General features: G+C 49.4%; 44 non-coding genes across 44 annotated transcripts; all 44 read right to left on the reverse strand.

The window, feature by feature from the left end:
- Positions 1-29: 29 nt before the first annotated feature.
- Positions 30-148, reverse strand: LOC149756832 (5S ribosomal RNA). Its single transcript, XR_016401844.1, has one exon. It is a non-coding gene; the product is annotated as a 5S ribosomal RNA (ribosomal RNA).
- Positions 149-394: 246 nt separating this feature from the next.
- On the reverse strand, positions 395-512 carry LOC149756833 (5S ribosomal RNA). The gene has a single exon (XR_016408326.1). It is a non-coding gene; the product is annotated as a 5S ribosomal RNA (ribosomal RNA).
- A 247-nt stretch (positions 513-759) lies between these two features.
- On the reverse strand, positions 760-878 carry LOC149756834 (5S ribosomal RNA). The gene has a single exon (XR_016402502.1). It is a non-coding gene; the product is annotated as a 5S ribosomal RNA (ribosomal RNA).
- A 246-nt stretch (positions 879-1124) lies between these two features.
- Positions 1125-1243, reverse strand: LOC149756835 (5S ribosomal RNA). Its single transcript, XR_016402069.1, has one exon. It is a non-coding gene; the product is annotated as a 5S ribosomal RNA (ribosomal RNA).
- Positions 1244-1489: 246 nt separating this feature from the next.
- On the reverse strand, positions 1490-1608 carry LOC149756836 (5S ribosomal RNA). Its single transcript, XR_016401855.1, has one exon. It is a non-coding gene; the product is annotated as a 5S ribosomal RNA (ribosomal RNA).
- Positions 1609-1854: 246 nt separating this feature from the next.
- Positions 1855-1973, reverse strand: LOC149756837 (5S ribosomal RNA). Its single transcript, XR_016411812.1, has one exon. It is a non-coding gene; the product is annotated as a 5S ribosomal RNA (ribosomal RNA).
- A 247-nt stretch (positions 1974-2220) lies between these two features.
- LOC149756838 (5S ribosomal RNA) lies at positions 2221-2339 on the reverse strand. The gene has a single exon (XR_016403954.1). It is a non-coding gene; the product is annotated as a 5S ribosomal RNA (ribosomal RNA).
- A 246-nt stretch (positions 2340-2585) lies between these two features.
- Positions 2586-2704, reverse strand: LOC149756839 (5S ribosomal RNA). The gene has a single exon (XR_016413040.1). It is a non-coding gene; the product is annotated as a 5S ribosomal RNA (ribosomal RNA).
- Positions 2705-2950: 246 nt separating this feature from the next.
- On the reverse strand, positions 2951-3069 carry LOC149756840 (5S ribosomal RNA). The gene has a single exon (XR_016401866.1). It is a non-coding gene; the product is annotated as a 5S ribosomal RNA (ribosomal RNA).
- Positions 3070-3315: 246 nt separating this feature from the next.
- LOC149756841 (5S ribosomal RNA) lies at positions 3316-3433 on the reverse strand. The gene has a single exon (XR_016408327.1). It is a non-coding gene; the product is annotated as a 5S ribosomal RNA (ribosomal RNA).
- A 247-nt stretch (positions 3434-3680) lies between these two features.
- On the reverse strand, positions 3681-3799 carry LOC149756842 (5S ribosomal RNA). Its single transcript, XR_016402503.1, has one exon. It is a non-coding gene; the product is annotated as a 5S ribosomal RNA (ribosomal RNA).
- Positions 3800-4045: 246 nt separating this feature from the next.
- Positions 4046-4164, reverse strand: LOC149756843 (5S ribosomal RNA). The gene has a single exon (XR_016402070.1). It is a non-coding gene; the product is annotated as a 5S ribosomal RNA (ribosomal RNA).
- A 246-nt stretch (positions 4165-4410) lies between these two features.
- Positions 4411-4529, reverse strand: LOC149756844 (5S ribosomal RNA). The gene has a single exon (XR_016401877.1). It is a non-coding gene; the product is annotated as a 5S ribosomal RNA (ribosomal RNA).
- Positions 4530-4775: 246 nt separating this feature from the next.
- On the reverse strand, positions 4776-4894 carry LOC149756845 (5S ribosomal RNA). The gene has a single exon (XR_016411813.1). It is a non-coding gene; the product is annotated as a 5S ribosomal RNA (ribosomal RNA).
- A 247-nt stretch (positions 4895-5141) lies between these two features.
- LOC149756846 (5S ribosomal RNA) lies at positions 5142-5260 on the reverse strand. Its single transcript, XR_016403955.1, has one exon. It is a non-coding gene; the product is annotated as a 5S ribosomal RNA (ribosomal RNA).
- Positions 5261-5506: 246 nt separating this feature from the next.
- LOC149756847 (5S ribosomal RNA) lies at positions 5507-5625 on the reverse strand. Its single transcript, XR_016413041.1, has one exon. It is a non-coding gene; the product is annotated as a 5S ribosomal RNA (ribosomal RNA).
- Positions 5626-5871: 246 nt separating this feature from the next.
- Positions 5872-5990, reverse strand: LOC149756848 (5S ribosomal RNA). Its single transcript, XR_016401888.1, has one exon. It is a non-coding gene; the product is annotated as a 5S ribosomal RNA (ribosomal RNA).
- Positions 5991-6236: 246 nt separating this feature from the next.
- LOC149756849 (5S ribosomal RNA) lies at positions 6237-6354 on the reverse strand. Its single transcript, XR_016408328.1, has one exon. It is a non-coding gene; the product is annotated as a 5S ribosomal RNA (ribosomal RNA).
- A 247-nt stretch (positions 6355-6601) lies between these two features.
- LOC149756850 (5S ribosomal RNA) lies at positions 6602-6720 on the reverse strand. Its single transcript, XR_016402505.1, has one exon. It is a non-coding gene; the product is annotated as a 5S ribosomal RNA (ribosomal RNA).
- A 246-nt stretch (positions 6721-6966) lies between these two features.
- LOC149756851 (5S ribosomal RNA) lies at positions 6967-7085 on the reverse strand. The gene has a single exon (XR_016401899.1). It is a non-coding gene; the product is annotated as a 5S ribosomal RNA (ribosomal RNA).
- A 246-nt stretch (positions 7086-7331) lies between these two features.
- On the reverse strand, positions 7332-7450 carry LOC149756852 (5S ribosomal RNA). The gene has a single exon (XR_016401910.1). It is a non-coding gene; the product is annotated as a 5S ribosomal RNA (ribosomal RNA).
- Positions 7451-7696: 246 nt separating this feature from the next.
- Positions 7697-7815, reverse strand: LOC149756853 (5S ribosomal RNA). Its single transcript, XR_016411814.1, has one exon. It is a non-coding gene; the product is annotated as a 5S ribosomal RNA (ribosomal RNA).
- Positions 7816-8062: 247 nt separating this feature from the next.
- Positions 8063-8181, reverse strand: LOC149756854 (5S ribosomal RNA). The gene has a single exon (XR_016400885.1). It is a non-coding gene; the product is annotated as a 5S ribosomal RNA (ribosomal RNA).
- A 246-nt stretch (positions 8182-8427) lies between these two features.
- LOC149756855 (5S ribosomal RNA) lies at positions 8428-8546 on the reverse strand. The gene has a single exon (XR_016401921.1). It is a non-coding gene; the product is annotated as a 5S ribosomal RNA (ribosomal RNA).
- Positions 8547-8792: 246 nt separating this feature from the next.
- LOC149756856 (5S ribosomal RNA) lies at positions 8793-8911 on the reverse strand. The gene has a single exon (XR_016401316.1). It is a non-coding gene; the product is annotated as a 5S ribosomal RNA (ribosomal RNA).
- A 247-nt stretch (positions 8912-9158) lies between these two features.
- LOC149756857 (5S ribosomal RNA) lies at positions 9159-9277 on the reverse strand. Its single transcript, XR_016400886.1, has one exon. It is a non-coding gene; the product is annotated as a 5S ribosomal RNA (ribosomal RNA).
- A 246-nt stretch (positions 9278-9523) lies between these two features.
- On the reverse strand, positions 9524-9642 carry LOC149756858 (5S ribosomal RNA). The gene has a single exon (XR_016401932.1). It is a non-coding gene; the product is annotated as a 5S ribosomal RNA (ribosomal RNA).
- A 246-nt stretch (positions 9643-9888) lies between these two features.
- Positions 9889-10007, reverse strand: LOC149756859 (5S ribosomal RNA). Its single transcript, XR_016401017.1, has one exon. It is a non-coding gene; the product is annotated as a 5S ribosomal RNA (ribosomal RNA).
- Positions 10008-10253: 246 nt separating this feature from the next.
- Positions 10254-10372, reverse strand: LOC149756860 (5S ribosomal RNA). Its single transcript, XR_016404630.1, has one exon. It is a non-coding gene; the product is annotated as a 5S ribosomal RNA (ribosomal RNA).
- Positions 10373-10619: 247 nt separating this feature from the next.
- Positions 10620-10738, reverse strand: LOC149756861 (5S ribosomal RNA). Its single transcript, XR_016400888.1, has one exon. It is a non-coding gene; the product is annotated as a 5S ribosomal RNA (ribosomal RNA).
- A 246-nt stretch (positions 10739-10984) lies between these two features.
- Positions 10985-11103, reverse strand: LOC149756862 (5S ribosomal RNA). Its single transcript, XR_016403223.1, has one exon. It is a non-coding gene; the product is annotated as a 5S ribosomal RNA (ribosomal RNA).
- Positions 11104-11349: 246 nt separating this feature from the next.
- LOC149756863 (5S ribosomal RNA) lies at positions 11350-11468 on the reverse strand. The gene has a single exon (XR_016401941.1). It is a non-coding gene; the product is annotated as a 5S ribosomal RNA (ribosomal RNA).
- Positions 11469-11714: 246 nt separating this feature from the next.
- On the reverse strand, positions 11715-11832 carry LOC149756864 (5S ribosomal RNA). Its single transcript, XR_016407053.1, has one exon. It is a non-coding gene; the product is annotated as a 5S ribosomal RNA (ribosomal RNA).
- A 247-nt stretch (positions 11833-12079) lies between these two features.
- On the reverse strand, positions 12080-12198 carry LOC149756865 (5S ribosomal RNA). The gene has a single exon (XR_016406005.1). It is a non-coding gene; the product is annotated as a 5S ribosomal RNA (ribosomal RNA).
- Positions 12199-12444: 246 nt separating this feature from the next.
- On the reverse strand, positions 12445-12563 carry LOC149756866 (5S ribosomal RNA). The gene has a single exon (XR_016409972.1). It is a non-coding gene; the product is annotated as a 5S ribosomal RNA (ribosomal RNA).
- Positions 12564-12809: 246 nt separating this feature from the next.
- On the reverse strand, positions 12810-12927 carry LOC149756867 (5S ribosomal RNA). The gene has a single exon (XR_016407054.1). It is a non-coding gene; the product is annotated as a 5S ribosomal RNA (ribosomal RNA).
- A 247-nt stretch (positions 12928-13174) lies between these two features.
- LOC149756868 (5S ribosomal RNA) lies at positions 13175-13293 on the reverse strand. The gene has a single exon (XR_016404423.1). It is a non-coding gene; the product is annotated as a 5S ribosomal RNA (ribosomal RNA).
- Positions 13294-13539: 246 nt separating this feature from the next.
- On the reverse strand, positions 13540-13657 carry LOC149756869 (5S ribosomal RNA). The gene has a single exon (XR_016407055.1). It is a non-coding gene; the product is annotated as a 5S ribosomal RNA (ribosomal RNA).
- A 247-nt stretch (positions 13658-13904) lies between these two features.
- Positions 13905-14023, reverse strand: LOC149756870 (5S ribosomal RNA). Its single transcript, XR_016401952.1, has one exon. It is a non-coding gene; the product is annotated as a 5S ribosomal RNA (ribosomal RNA).
- A 246-nt stretch (positions 14024-14269) lies between these two features.
- On the reverse strand, positions 14270-14388 carry LOC149756871 (5S ribosomal RNA). The gene has a single exon (XR_016409983.1). It is a non-coding gene; the product is annotated as a 5S ribosomal RNA (ribosomal RNA).
- Positions 14389-14634: 246 nt separating this feature from the next.
- LOC149756872 (5S ribosomal RNA) lies at positions 14635-14752 on the reverse strand. The gene has a single exon (XR_016407056.1). It is a non-coding gene; the product is annotated as a 5S ribosomal RNA (ribosomal RNA).
- Positions 14753-14999: 247 nt separating this feature from the next.
- On the reverse strand, positions 15000-15118 carry LOC149756873 (5S ribosomal RNA). Its single transcript, XR_016402506.1, has one exon. It is a non-coding gene; the product is annotated as a 5S ribosomal RNA (ribosomal RNA).
- Positions 15119-15364: 246 nt separating this feature from the next.
- Positions 15365-15482, reverse strand: LOC149756874 (5S ribosomal RNA). Its single transcript, XR_016408699.1, has one exon. It is a non-coding gene; the product is annotated as a 5S ribosomal RNA (ribosomal RNA).
- Positions 15483-15729: 247 nt separating this feature from the next.
- LOC149756875 (5S ribosomal RNA) lies at positions 15730-15848 on the reverse strand. The gene has a single exon (XR_016402507.1). It is a non-coding gene; the product is annotated as a 5S ribosomal RNA (ribosomal RNA).
- Positions 15849-15933: the final 85 nt, after the last annotated feature.

A 15933-nucleotide genomic window follows, 5' to 3' on the forward strand; every position in this document is an offset into this window, starting at 1 on the left:
AAAAATAAAAAAGCGGGCAAAAAATAAAAGGGGTGCAACACGAGGACTTCCCAGGGGGTCACCCATCCTAGTACTACTCTCGCCCAAGCACGCTTAACTGCGGAGTTCTGATGGGATCCGGTGCATTAGTGCTGGTATGATCGCACCCATGATATGCCCTTCGAAACTCCCTTTTATGACAAAGCAGCAGACCTCGACGGCCCGAGACATTCGCGCTGCCGGGGCCGTTCTGGCGTAGGATTCAACGCGCTATTCCGCTATGCGGCATGGCACCGCGAGTCTCCGGACTCAGTTTATTTTCGAGGGAAAAAAATTATCCGAAGAGGAAAAGCCAAAAGCCGAAAAATTAAAAATAAATATTATCAAAAAATAAAAAAGCGGGCAAAAAATAAAAGGGGTGCAACACGAGGACTTCCCGGGGGTCACCCATCCTAGTACTACTCTCGCCCAAGCACGCTTAACTGCGAAGTTCTGATGGGATCCGGTGCATTAGTGCTGGTGTGATCGCACCCATGATATGCCCTTCGAAACTCCCTTTTATGACAAAGCAGCAGACCTCGACCGCCCGAGACATTCGCGCTGCCGGGGCCGTTCTGGCGTAGGATTCAACGCGCTGGTCCCGCTATGCGGCATGGCACCGCCAGTCTCCGGACTCAGTTTATTGTCGGGGGAAAAAAATTATCCGAAGAGGAAAAGCCAAAAGCCAAAAAATTAAAAATAAATATTATCAAAAAATAAAAAAGCGGGCAAAAAATAAAAAGGGTGCAACACGAGGACTTCTCAGGGGGTCACCCATCCTAGTACTACTCTCGCCCAAGCACGCTTAACTGCAGAGTTCTGATGGGATCCGGTGCATTAGTGCTGGTATGATCGCACCCATGACATGCCCATCGAAACACCCTTTTATGACAAAGCAGCAGACCTCGACGGACCGAGACATTCGCGCTGCCGGGGCCGTTCTGGCGTAGGATTCAACGCGCTGTTCCGCTATGCGGCATGGCACCGCGAGTCTCCGGACTCAGTTTATTTTCGGGGGAAAAAAATTATCCGAAGAGGAAAAGCCAAAAGCCGAAAAATTAAAAATTAATGTTATCAAAAAATAAAAAAGCGGGCAAAAAATAAAAGGGGTGCAACACGAGGACTTCCCAGGGGGTCACCCATCCTAGTACTACTCTCGCCCAAGCACGCTTAACTGCGGAGTTCTGATGGGATCCGGTGCATTAGTGCTGGTATGATCGCACCTATGATATGCCCTTCGAAACTCCCTTTTATGACAAAGCAGCAGACCTCGACGGCCCGAGACATTCGCGCTGCCGGGGCCGTTCTGGCGTAGGATTCAACGCGCTATTCCGCTATGCGGCATGGCACCGCGAGTCTCCGGACTCAGTTTATTTTCGAGGGAAAAAAATTATCCGAAGAGGAAAAGCCAAAAGCCGAAAAATTAAAAATAAATATTATCAAAAAATAAAAAAGCGGGCAAAAAATAAAAGGGGTGCAACACGAGGACTTCCCAGGGGGTCACCCATCCTAGTACTACTCTCGCCCAAGCACGCTTAACTGCGGAGTTCTGATGGGATCCGGTGCATTAGTGCTGGTATGATCGCACCCATGACATGCCCATCGAAACACCCTTTTATGACAAAGCAGCAGACCTCGACGGCCCGAGACATTCGCGCTGCCGGGGCCGTTCTGGCGTAGGATTCAACGCGCTGTTCCGCTATGCGGCATGGCACCGCGAGTCTCCGGACTCAGTTTATTTTCGGGGGAAAAAAATTATCCGAAGAGGAAAAGCCAAAAGCCGAAAAATTAAAAATAAATATTATCAAAAAATAAAAAAGCGGGCAAAAAATAAAAAGGGTGCAACACGAGGACTTCCCAGGGGGTCACCCATCCTAGTACTACTCTCGCCCAAGCACGCTTAACTGCGGAGTTCTGATGGGATCCGGTGCATTAGTGCTGGTATGATCGCACCCATGACATGCCCTTCGAAACTCCCTAGTATGACAAAGCAGCAGACCTCGACGGCCCGAGACATTCACGCTGCCGGGGCCGTTCTGGCGTAGGATTCAACGCGCTGGTCCCGCTATGCGGCATGGCACCGCCAGTCTCCGGACTCAGTTTATTGTCGGAGGAAAAAAATTATCCGAAGAGGAAAAGCCAAAAGCCGAAAAACTAAAAATAAATATTATCAAAAAATAAAAAAGCGGGCAAAAAATAAAAAGGGTGCAAGACAAGGACTTCCCAGGGGGTCACCCATCCTAGTACTACTCTCGCCCAAGCACGCTTAACTGCGGAGTTCTGATGGGATCCGGTGCATTAGTGCTGGTATGATCGCACCCAAGACATGCCATTCGAAACTCCCTTTTAAAACAAAGCAGCAGACCTCGACGGCCCGAGACATTCGCGCTGCGGGGGCCGTTCTGGCGTATGATTCAACGCGCTGTTCCGCTATGCGGCATGGCACCGCCAGTCTCCGGACTCAGTTTATTTTCGAGGGAAAAAAATTATCCGAAGAGGAAAAGCCAAAAGCCGAAAAATTAAAAATAAATATTATCAAAAAATAAAAAAGCGGGCAAAAAATAAAAGGGGTGCAACACGAGGACTTCCCAGGGGGTCGCCCATCCTAGTACTACTCTCGCCCAAGCACGCTTAACTGCGGAGTTCTGATGGGATCCGGTGCATTAGTGCTGGTATGATCGCACCCATGACATGCCCATCGAAACACCCTTTTATGACAAAGCAGCAGACCTCGACGGCCCGAGACATTCGCGCTGCCGGGGCCGTTCTGGCGTAGGATTCAACGCGCTGTTCCGCTATGCGGCATGGCACCGCGAGTCTCCGGACTCAGTTTATTTTCGAGGGAAAAAAATTATCCGAAGAGGAAAAGCCAAAAGCCGAAAAATTAAAAATAAATGTTATCAAAAAATAAAAAAGCGGGCAAAAAATAAAAGGGGTGCAACACGAGGACTTCCCAGGGGGTCACCCATCCTAGTACTACTCTCGCCCAAGCACGCTTAACTGCGGAGTTCTGATGGGATCCGGTGCATTAGTGCTGGTATGATCGCACCCATGATATGCCCTTCGAAACTCCCTTTTATGACAAAGCAGCAGACCTCGACGGCCCGAGACATTCGCGCTGCCGGGGCCGTTCTGGCGTAGGATTCAACGCGCTATTCCGCTATGCGGCATGGCACCGCGAGTCTCCGGACTCAGTTTATTTTCGAGGGAAAAAAATTATCCGAAGAGGAAAAGCCAAAAGCCGAAAAATTAAAAATAAATATTATCAAAAAATAAAAAAGCGGGCAAAAAATAAAAGGGGTGCAACACGAGGACTTCCCGGGGGTCACCCATCCTAGTACTACTCTCGCCCAAGCACGCTTAACTGCGAAGTTCTGATGGGATCCGGTGCATTAGTGCTGGTGTGATCGCACCCATGATATGCCCTTCGAAACTCCCTTTTATGACAAAGCAGCAGACCTCGACCGCCCGAGACATTCGCGCTGCCGGGGCCGTTCTGGCGTAGGATTCAACGCGCTGGTCCCGCTATGCGGCATGGCACCGCCAGTCTCCGGACTCAGTTTATTGTCGGGGGAAAAAAATTATCCGAAGAGGAAAAGCCAAAAGCCAAAAAATTAAAAATAAATATTATCAAAAAATAAAAAAGCGGGCAAAAAATAAAAAGGGTGCAACACGAGGACTTCTCAGGGGGTCACCCATCCTAGTACTACTCTCGCCCAAGCACGCTTAACTGCAGAGTTCTGATGGGATCCGGTGCATTAGTGCTGGTATGATCGCACCCATGACATGCCCATCGAAACACCCTTTTATGACAAAGCAGCAGACCTCGACGGACCGAGACATTCGCGCTGCCGGGGCCGTTCTGGCGTAGGATTCAACGCGCTGTTCCGCTATGCGGCATGGCACCGCGAGTCTCCGGACTCAATTTATTTTCGGGGGAAAAAAATTATCCGAAGAGGAAAAGCCAAAAGCCGAAAAATTAAAAATTAATGTTATCAAAAAATAAAAAAGCGGGCAAAAAATAAAAGGGGTGCAACACGAGGACTTCCCAGGGGGTCACCCATCCTAGTACTACTCTCGCCCAAGCACGCTTAACTGCGGAGTTCTGATGGGATCCGGTGCATTAGTGCTGGTATGATCGCACCTATGATATGCCCTTCGAAACTCCCTTTTATGACAAAGCAGCAGACCTCGACGGCCCGAGACATTCGCGCTGCCGGGGCCGTTCTGGCGTAGGATTCAACGCGCTATTCCGCTATGCGGCATGGCACCGCGAGTCTCCGGACTCAGTTTATTTTCGAGGGAAAAAAATTATCCGAAGAGGAAAAGCCAAAAGCCGAAAAATTAAAAATAAATATTATCAAAAAATAAAAAAGCGGGCAAAAAATAAAAGGGGTGCAACACGAGGACTTCCCAGGGGGTCACCCATCCTAGTACTACTCTCGCCCAAGCACGCTTAACTGCGGAGTTCTGATGGGATCCGGTGCATTAGTGCTGGTATGATCGCACCCATGACATGCCCATCGAAACACCCTTTTATGACAAAGCAGCAGACCTCGACGGCCCGAGACATTCGCGCTGCCGGGGCCGTTCTGGCGTAGGATTCAACGCGCTGTTCCGCTATGCGGCATGGCACCGCGAGTCTCCGGACTCAGTTTATTTTCGGGGGAAAAAAATTATCCGAAGAGGAAAAGCCAAAAGCCGAAAAATTAAAAATAAATATTATCAAAAAATAAAAAAGCGGGCAAAAAATAAAAAGGGTGCAACACGAGGACTTCCCAGGGGGTCACCCATCCTAGTACTACTCTCGCCCAAGCACGCTTAACTGCGGAGTTCTGATGGGATCCGGTGCATTAGTGCTGGTATGATCGCACCCATGACATGCCCTTCGAAACTCCCTAGTATGACAAAGCAGCAGACCTCGACGGCCCGAGACATTCACGCTGCCGGGGCCGTTCTGGCGTAGGATTCAACGCGCTGGTCCCGCTATGCGGCATGGCACCGCCAGTCTCCGGACTCAGTTTATTGTCGGAGGAAAAAAATTATCCGAAGAGGAAAAGCCAAAAGCCGAAAAACTAAAAATAAATATTATCAAAAAATAAAAAAGCGGGCAAAAAATAAAAAGGGTGCAAGACAAGGACTTCCCAGGGGGTCACCCATCCTAGTACTACTCTCGCCCAAGCACGCTTAACTGCGGAGTTCTGATGGGATCCGGTGCATTAGTGCTGGTATGATCGCACCCAAGACATGCCATTCGAAACTCCCTTTTAAAACAAAGCAGCAGACCTCGACGGCCCGAGACATTCGCGCTGCGGGGGCCGTTCTGGCGTATGATTCAACGCGCTGTTCCGCTATGCGGCATGGCACCGCCAGTCTCCGGACTCAGTTTATTTTCGAGGGAAAAAAATTATCCGAAGAGGAAAAGCCAAAAGCCGAAAAATTAAAAATAAATATTATCAAAAAATAAAAAAGCGGGCAAAAAATAAAAGGGGTGCAACACGAGGACTTCCCAGGGGGTCGCCCATCCTAGTACTACTCTCGCCCAAGCACGCTTAACTGCGGAGTTCTGATGGGATCCGGTGCATTAGTGCTGGTATGATCGCACCCATGACATGCCCATCGAAACACCCTTTTATGACAAAGCAGCAGACCTCGACGGCCCGAGACATTCGCGCTGCCGGGGCCGTTCTGGCGTAGGATTCAACGCGCTGTTCCGCTATGCGGCATGGCACCGCGAGTCTCCGGACTCAGTTTATTTTCGAGGGAAAAAAATTATCCGAAGAGGAAAAGCCAAAAGCCGAAAAATTAAAAATAAATGTTATCAAAAAATAAAAAAGCGGGCAAAAAATAAAAGGGGTGCAACACGAGGACTTCCCAGGGGGTCACCCATCCTAGTACTACTCTCGCCCAAGCACGCTTAACTGCGGAGTTCTGATGGGATCCGGTGCATTAGTGCTGGTATGATCGCACCCATGATATGCCCTTCGAAACTCCCTTTTATGACAAAGCAGCAGACCTCGACGGCCCGAGACATTCGCGCTGCCGGGGCCGTTCTGGCGTAGGATTCAACGCGCTATTCCGCTATGCGGCATGGCACCGCGAGTCTCCGGACTCAGTTTATTTTCGAGGGAAAAAAATTATCCGAAGAGGAAAAGCCAAAAGCCGAAAAATTAAAAATAAATATTATCAAAAAATAAAAAAGCGGGCAAAAAATAAAAGGGGTGCAACACGAGGACTTCCCGGGGGTCACCCATCCTAGTACTACTCTCGCCCAAGCACGCTTAACTGCGAAGTTCTGATGGGATCCGGTGCATTAGTGCTGGTGTGATCGCACCCATGATATGCCCTTCGAAACTCCCTTTTATGACAAAGCAGCAGACCTCGACCGCCCGAGACATTCGCGCTGCCGGGGCCGTTCTGGCGTAGGATTCAACGCGCTGGTCCCGCTATGCGGCATGGCACCGCCAGTCTCCGGACTCAGTTTATTGTCGGGGGAAAAAAATTATCCGAAGAGGAAAAGCCAAAAGCCAAAAAATTAAAAATAAATATTATCAAAAAATAAAAAAGCGGGCAAAAAATAAAAAGGGTGCAACACGAGGACTTCTCAGGGGGTCACCCATCCTAGTACTACTCTCGCCCAAGCACGCTTAACTGCAGAGTTCTGATGGGATCCGGTGCATTAGTGCTGGTATGATCGCACCCATGACATGCCCATCGAAACACCCTTTTATGACAAAGCAGCAGACCTCGACGGACCGAGACATTCGCGCTGCCGGGGCCGTTCTGGCGTAGGATTCAACGCGCTGTTCCGCTATGCGGCATGGCACCGCGAGTCTCCGGACTCAGTTTATTTTCGGGAGAAAAAAATTATCCGAAGAGGAAAAGCCAAAAGCCGAAAAATTAAAAATTAATGTTATCAAAAAATAAAAAAGCGGGCAAAAAATAAAAGGGGTGCAACACGAGGACTTCCCAGGGGGTCACCCATCCTAGTACTACTCTCGCCCAAGCACGCTTAACTGCGGAGTTCTGATGGGATCCGGTGCATTAGTGCTGGTATGATCGCACCCATGATATGCCCTTCGAAACTCCCTTTTATGACAAAGCAGCAGACCTCGACGGCCCGAGACATTCGCGCTGCCGGGGCCGTTCTGGCGTAGGATTCAACGCGCTATTCCGCTATGCGGCATGGCACCGCGAGTCTCCGGACTCAGTTTATTTTCGAGGGAAAAAAATTATCCGAAGAGGAAAAGCCAAAAGCCGAAAAATTAAAAATAAATATTATCAAAAAATAAAAAAGCGGGCAAAAAATAAAAGGGGTGCAACACGAGGACTTCCCAGGGGGTCACCCATCCTAGTACTACTCTCGCCCAAGCACGCTTAACTGCGGAGTTCTGATGGGATCCGGTGCATTAGTGCTGGTATGATCGCACCCATGACATGCCCATCGAAACACCCTTTTATGACAAAGCAGCAGACCTCGACGGCCCGAGACATTCGCGCTGCCGGGGCCGTTCTGGCGTAGGATTCAACGCGCTGTTCCGCTATGCGGCATGGCACCGCGAGTCTCCGGACTCAGTTTATTTTCGGGGGAAAAAAATTATCCAAAGAGGAAAAGCCAAAAGCCGAAAAATTAAAAATAAATATTATCAAAAAATAAAAAAGCGGGCAAAAAATAAAAAGGGTGCAACACGAGGACTTCCCAGGGGGTCACCCATCCTAGTACTACTCTCGCCCAAGCACGCTTAACTGCGGAGTTCTGATGGGATCCGGTGCATTAGTGCTGGTATGATCGCACCCATGACATGCCCTTCGAAACTCCCTAGTATGACAAAGCAGCAGACCTCGACGGCCCGAGACATTCACGCTGCCGGGGCCGTTCTGGCGTAGGATTCAACGCGCTGGTCCCGCTATGCGGCATGGCACCGCCAGTCTCCGGACTCAGTTTATTGTCGGAGGAAAAAAATTATCCGAAGAGGAAAAGCCAAAAGCCGAAAAACTAAAAATAAATATTATCAAAAAATAAAAAAGCGGGCAAAAAATAAAAAGGGTGCAACACAAGGACTTCCCAGGGGGTCACCCATCCTAGTACTACTCTCGCCCAAGCACGCTTAACTGCGGAGTTCTGATGGGATCCGGTGCATTAGTGCTGGTATGATCGCACCCAAGACATGCCATTCGAAACTCCCTTTTAAAACAAAGCAGCAGACCTCGACGGCCCGAGACATTCGCGCTGCGGGGGCCGTTCTGGCGTATGATTCAACGCGCTGTTCCGCTATGCGGCATGGCACCGCCAGTCTCCGGACTCAGTTTATTTTCGAGGAAAAAAAATTATCCGAAGAGGAAAAGCCAAAAGCCGAAAAATTAAAAATAAATATTATCAAAAAATAAAAAAGCGGGCAAAAAATAAAAGGGGTGCAACACGAGGACTTCCCAGGGGGTCACCCATCCTAGTACTACTCTCGCCCAAGCACGCTTAACTGCGGAGTTCTGATGGGATCCGGTGCATTAGTGCTGGTATGATCGCACCCATGACATGCCCATCGAAACACCCTTTTATGACAAAGCAGCAGACCTCGACGGCCCGAGACATTCGCGCTGCCGGGGCCGTTCTGGCGTAGGATTCAACGCGCTGTTCCGCTATGCGGCATGGCACCGCGAGTCTCCGGACTCAGTTTATTTTCGGGGGAAAAAAATTATCCGAAGAGGAAAAGCCAAAAGCCGAAAAATTAAAAATAAATATTATCAAAAAATAAAAAAGCGGGCAAAAAATAAAAAGGGTGCAACACGAGGACTTCCCAGGGGGTCACCCATCCTAGTACTACTCTCGCCCAAGCACGCTTTACTGCGGAGTTCTGATGGGATCCGGTGCATTAGTGCTGGTATGATCGCACCCATGACATGCCCTTCGAAACTCCCTAGTATGACAAAGCAGCAGACCTCGACGGCCCGAGACATTCACGCTGCCGGGGCCGTTCTGGCGTAGGATTCAACGCGCTGGTCCCGCTATGCGGCATGGCACCGCCAGTCTCCGGACTCAGTTTATTGTCGGAGGAAAAAAATTATCCGAAGAGGAAAAGCCAAAAGCCGAAAAACTAAAAATAAATATTATCAAAAAATAAAAAAGCGGGCAAAAAATAAAAAGGGTGCAACACAAGGACTTCCCAGGGGGTCACCCATCCTAGTACTACTCTCGCCCAAGCACGCTTAACTGCGGAGTTCTGATGGGATCCGGTGCATTAGTGCTGGTATGATCGCACCCAAGACATGCCATTCGAAACTCCCTTTTAAAACAAAGCAGCAGACCTCGACGGCCCGAGACATTCGCGCTGCGGGGGCCGTTCTGGCGTATGATTCAACGCGCTGTTCCGCTATGCGGCATGGCACCGCCAGTCTCCGGACTCAGTTTATTTTCGAGGAAAAAAAATTATCCGAAGAGGAAAAGCCAAAAGCCGAAAAATTAAAAATAAATATTATCAAAAAATAAAAAAGCGGGCAAAAAATAAAAGGGGTGCAACACGAGGACTTCCCAGGGGGTCACCCATCCTAGTACTACTCTCGCCCAAGCACGCTTAACTGCGGAGTTCTGATGGGATCCGGTGCATTAGTGCTGGTATGATCGCACCCATGACATGCCCATCGAAACACCCTTTTATGACAAAGCAGCAGACCTCGACGGCCCGAGACATTCGCGCTGCCGGGGTCGTTCTGGCGTAGGATTCAACGCGCTGTTCCGCTATGCGGCATGGCACCGCGAGTCTCCGGACTCAGTTTATTTTCGAGGGAAAAAAATTATCCGAAGAGGAAAAGCCAAAAGCCGAAAAATTAAAAATAAATGTTATCAAAAAATAAAAAAGCGGGCAAAAAATAAAAGGGGTGCAACACGAGGACTTCCCAGGGGGTCACCCATCCTAGTACTACTCTCGCCCAAACACGCTTAACTGCGGAGTTCTGATGGGATCCGGTGCATTAGTGCTGGTATGATCGCACCCATGACATGCCCATCGAAACACCCTTTTATGACAAAGCAGCAGACCTCGACGGCCCGAGACATTCGCGCTGCCGGGGCCGTTCTGGCGTAGGATTCAACGCGCTGTTCCGCTATGCGGCATGGCACCGCGAGTCTCCGGACTCAGTTTATTTTCGGGGGAAAAAAATTATCCGAAGAGGAAAAGCCAAAAGCCGAAAAATTAAAAATAAATATTATCAAAAAATAAAAAAGCGGGCAAAAAATAAAAAGGGTGCAACACGAGGACTTCCCAGGGGGTCACCCATCCTAGTACTACTCTCGCCCAAGCACGCTTAACTGCGGAGTTCTGATGGGATTCGGTGCATTAGTGCTGGTATGATCGCACCCATGACATGCCCTTCGAAACTCCCTTGTATGACAAAGCAGCAGACCTCGACGGCCCGAGACATTCACGCTGCCGGGGCCGTTCTGGCGTAGGATTCAACGCGCTGGTCCCGCTATGCGGCATGGCACCGCCAGTCTCCGGACTCAGTTTATTGTCGGAGGAAAAAAATTATCCGAAGAGGAAAAGCCAAAAGCCGAAAAACTAAAAATAAATATTATCAAAAAATAAAAAAGCGGGCAAAAAATAAAAAGGGTGCAACACAAGGACTTCCCAGGGGGTCACCCATCCTAGTACTACTCTCGCCCAAGCACGCTTAACTGCGGAGTTCTGATGGGATCCGGTGCATTAGTGCTGGTATGATCGCACCCAAGACATGCCATTCGAAACTCCCTTTTAAAACAAAGCAGCAGACCTCGACGGCCCGAGACATTCGCGCTGCGGGGGCCGTTCTGGCGTATGATTCAACGCGCTGTTCCGCTATGCGGCATGGCACCGCCAGTCTCCGGACTCAGTTTATTTTCGAGGAAAAAAAATTATCCGAAGAGGAAAAGCCAAAAGCCGAAAAATTAAAAATAAATATTATCAAAAAATAAAAAAGCGGGCAAAAAATAAAAGGGGTGCAACACGAGGACTTCCCAGGGGGTCACCCATCCTAGTACTACTCTCGCCCAAGCACGCTTAACTGTGGAGTTCTGATGGGATCCGGTGCATTAGTGCTGGTATGATCGCACCCATGACATGCCCATCGAAACACCCTTTTATGACAAAGCAGCAGACCTCGACGGCCCGAGACATTCGCGCTGCCGGGGCCGTTCTGGCGTAGGATTCAACGCGCTGTTCCGCTATGCGGCATGGCACCGCGAGTCTCCGGACTCAGTTTATTTTCGAGGGAAAAAAATTATCCGAAGAGGAAAAGCCAAAAGCCGAAAAATTAAAAATAAATGTTATCAAAAAATAAAAAAGCGGGCAAAAAATAAAAGGGGTGCAACACGAGGACTTCCCAGGGGGTCACCCATCCTAGTACTACTCTCGCCCAAGCACGCTTAACTGCGGAGTTCTGATGGGATCCGGTGCATTAGTGCTGGTATGATCGCACCCATGATATGCCCTTCGAAACTCCCTTTTATGACAAAGCAGCAGACCTCGACGGCCCGAGACATTCGCGCTGCCGGGGCCGTTCTGGCGTAGGATTCAACGCGCTGTTCCGCTATGCGGCATGGCACCGCGAGTCTCCGGACTCAGTTTATTTTCGAGGGAAAAAAATTATCCGAAGAGGAAAAGCCAAAAGCCGAAAAATTAAAAATAAATATTATCAAAAAATAAAAAAGCGGGCAAAAAATAAAAGGGGTGCAACACGAGGACTTCCCGGGGGTCACCCATCCTAGTACTACTCTCGCCCAAGCACGCTTAACTGCGAAGTTCTGATGGGATCCGGTGCATTAGTGCTGGTATGATCGCACCCATGATATGCCCTTCGAAACTCCCTTTTATGACAAAGCAGCAGACCTCGACCGCCCGAGACATTCGCGCTGCCGGGGCCGTTCTGGCGTAGGATTCAACGCGCTGGTCCCGCTATGCGGCATGGCACCGCCAGTCTCCGGACTCAGTTTATTGTCGGGGGAAAAAAATTATCCGAAGAGGAAAAGCCAAAAGCCAAAAAATTAAAAATAAATATTATCAAAAAATAAAAAAGCGGGCAAAAAATAAAAAGGTTGCAACACGAGGACTTCTCAGAGGGTCACCCATCCTAGTACTACTCTCGCCCAAGCACGCTTAACTGCAGAGTTCTGATGGGATCCGGTGCATTAGTGCTGGTATGATCGCACCCATGACATGCCCATCGAAACACCCTTTTATGACAAAGCAGCAAACCTCGACGGTCCGAGACATTCGCGCTGCCGGGGCCGTTCTGGCGTAGGATTCAACGCGCTGTTCCGCTATGCGGCATGGCACCGCGAGTCTCCGGACTCAGTTTATTTTTGGGGGAAAAAAATTATCCGAAGAGGAAAAGCCAAAAGCCGAAAAATTAAAAATAAATGTTATCAAAAAATAGAAAAGCGGGCAAAAAATAAAAGGGGTGCAACACGAGGACTTCCCAGGGGGTCACCCACCCTAGTACTACTCTCGCCCAAGCACGCTTAACTGCGGAGTTCTGATGGGATCCGGTGCATTAGTGCTGGTATGATCGCACCCATGATATGCCCTTCGAAACTCCCTTTTATGACAAAGCAGCAGACCTCGACGGCCCGAGACATTCGCGCTGCCGGGGCCGTTCTGGCGTAGGATTCAACGCGCTGTTCCGCTATGCGGCATGGCACCGCGAGTCTCCGGACTCAGTTTATTTTCGAGGGAAAAAAATTATCCGAAGAGGAAAAGCCAAAAGCCGAAAAATTAAAAATAAATATTATCAAAAAATAAAAAAGCGGGCAAAAAATAAAAGGGGTGCAACACGAGGACTTCCCGGGGGTCACCCATCCTAGTACTACTCTCGCCCAAGCACGCTTAACTGCGAAGTTCTGATGGGATCCGGTGCATTAGTGCTGGTATGATCGCACCCATGATATGCCCTTCGAAACTCCCTTTTATGACAAAGCAGCAGACCTCGAACGCCCGAGACATTCGCGCTGCCGGGGCCGTTCTGGCGTAGGATTCAACGCGCTGGTCCCGCTATGCGGCATGGCACCGCCAGTCTCCGGACTCAGTTTATTGTCGGGGGAAAAAAATTATCCGAAGAGGAAAAGCCAAAAGCCAAAAAATTAAAAATAAATATTATCAAAAAATAAAAAAGCGGGCAAAAAATAAAAAGGGCGCAACACGAGGAATTCTCAGGGGGTCACCCATCCTAGTACTACTCTCGCCCAAGCACGCTTAACTGCAGAGTTCTGATGGGATCCGGTGCATTAGTGCTGGTATGATCGCACCCATGACATGCCCATCGAAACACCCTTTTATGACAAAGCAGCAGACCTCGACGGACCGAGACATTCGCGTTGCCGGGGCCGTTCTGGCGCAGGATTCAACGCGCTGTTCCGCTATGCGGCATGGCACCGCGAGTCTCCGGACTCAGTTTATTTTCGAGGGAAAAAAATTATCCGAAGAGGAAAAGCCAAAAGCCGAAAAATTAAAAATAAATATTATCAAAAAATAAAAAAGCGGGCAAAAAATAAAAGGGGTGCAACACGAGGACTTCCCGGGGGTCACCCATCCTAGTACTACTCTCGCCCAAGCACGCTTAACTGCGAAGTTCTGATGGGATCCGGTGCATTAGTGCTGGTATGATCGCACCCATGATATGCCCTTCGAAACTCCCTTTTATGACAAAGCAGCAGACCTCGACCGCCCGAGACATTCGCGCTGCCGGGGCCGTTCTGGCGTAGGATTCAACGCGCTGGTCCCGCTATGCGGCATGGCACCGCCAGTCTCCGGACTTAGTTTATTGTCGGGGGAAAAAAATTATCCGAAGAGGAAAAGCCAAAAGCCAAAAAATTAAAAATAAATATTATCAAAAAATAAAAAAGCGGGCAAAAAATAAAAGGGGTGCAACACGAGGACTTCCCAGGGGGTCACCCATCCTAGTACTACTCTCGCCCAAGCACGCTTAACTGCGGAGTTCTGATGGGATCCGGTGCATTAGTGCTGGTATGATCGCACCCATGACATGCCCATCGAAACACCCTTTTATGACAAAGCAGCAGACCTCGACGGCCCGAGACATTCGCGCTGCCGGGGCCGTTCTGGCGTAGGATTCAACGCGCTGTTCCGCTATGCGGCATGGCACCGCGAGTCTCCGGACTCAGTTTATTTTCGAGGGAAAAAAATTATCCGAAGAGGAAAAGCCAAAAGCCGAAAAATTAAAAATAAATATTATCAAAAAATAAAAAAGCGGGCAAAAAATAAAAGGGGTGCAACACGAGGACTTCCCAGGGGGTCACCCACCCTAGTACTACTCTCGCCCAAGCACGCTTAACTGCGGAGTTCTGATGGGATCCGGTGCATTAGTGCTGGTATGATCGCACCCATGATATGCCCTTCGAAACTCCCTTTTATGACAAAGCAGCAGACCTCGACGGCCCGAGACATTCGCGCTGCCGGGGCCGTTCTGGCGTAGGATTCAACGCGCTGTTCCGCTATGCGGCATGGCACCGCGAGTCTCCGGACTCAGTTTATTTTCGAGGGAAAAAAATTATCCGAAGAGGAAAAGCCAAAAGCCGAAAAATTAAAAATAAATATTATCAAAAAATAAAAAAGCGGGCAAAAAATAAAAGGGGTGCAACACGAGGACTTCCCGGGGGTCACCCATCCTAGTACTACTCTCGCCCAAGCACGCTTAACTGCGAAGTTCTGATGGGATCCGGTGCATTAGTGCTGGTATGATCGCACCCATGATATGCCCTTCGAAACTCCCTTTTATGACAAAGCAGCAGACCTCGACCGCCCGAGACATTCGCGCTGCCGGGGCCGTTCTGGCGTAGGATTCAACGCGCTGGTCCCGCTATGCGGCATGGCACCGCCAGTCTCCGGACTCAGTTTATTGTCGGGGGAAAAAAATTATCCGAAGAGGAAAAGCCAAAAGCCAAAAAATTAAAAATAAATATTATCAAAAAATAAAAAAGCGGGCAAAAAATAAAAAGGGTGCAACACGAGGACTTCTCAGGGGGTCACCCATCCTAGTACTACTCTCGCCCAAGCACGCTTAACTGCAGAGTTCTGATGGGATCCGGTGCATTAGTGCTGGTATGATCGCACCCATGACATGCCCATCGAAACACCCTTTTATGACAAAGCAGCAGACCTCGACGGACCGAGACATTCGCGCTGCCGGGGCCGTTCTGGCGTAGGATTCAACGCGCTGTTCCGCTATGCGGCATGGCACCGCGAGTCTCCGGACTCAGTTTATTTTCGAGGGAAAAAAATTATCCGAAGAGGAAAAGCCAAAAGCCGAAAAATTAAAAATAAATATTATCAAAAAATAAAAAAGCGGGCAAAAAATAAAAGGGGTGCAACACGAGGACTTCCCGGGGGTCACCCATCCTAGTACTACTCTCGCCCAAGCACGCTTAACTGCGAAGTTCTGAGGGGATCCGGTGCATTAGTGCTGGTATGATCGCACCCATGATATGCCCTTCGAAACTCCCTTTTATGACAAAGCAGCAGACCTCGACCGCCCGAGACATTCGCGCTGCCGGGGCCGTTCTGGCGTAGGATTCAACGCGCTGGTCCCGCTATGCGGCATGGCACCGCCAGTCTCCGGACTCAGTTTATTGTCGGGGGAAAAAAATTATCCGAAGAGGAAAAGCCAAAAGCCAAAAAATTAAAAATAAATATTATCAAAAAATAAAAAAGCGGGCAAAAAATAAAAAGGGTGCAACACGAGGACTTCTCAGGGGGTCACCCATCCTAGTACTACTCTCGCCCAAGCACGCTTAACTGCAGAGTTCTGATGGGATCCGGTGCATTAGTGCTGGTATGATCGCACCCATGACATGCCCATCGAAACACCCTTTTATGACAAAGCAGCAGACCTCGACGGACCGAGACATTCGCGCTGCCGGGGCCGTTCTGG

Source organism: Phoenix dactylifera, chromosome 4, assembly GCF_051530095.1.
Source record: "Phoenix dactylifera cultivar Ajwa chromosome 4, Ajwa_hap1_PhDact_Kaust_v1.1, whole genome shotgun sequence".
Taxonomy (NCBI): domain Eukaryota; kingdom Viridiplantae; phylum Streptophyta; class Magnoliopsida; order Arecales; family Arecaceae; genus Phoenix; species Phoenix dactylifera.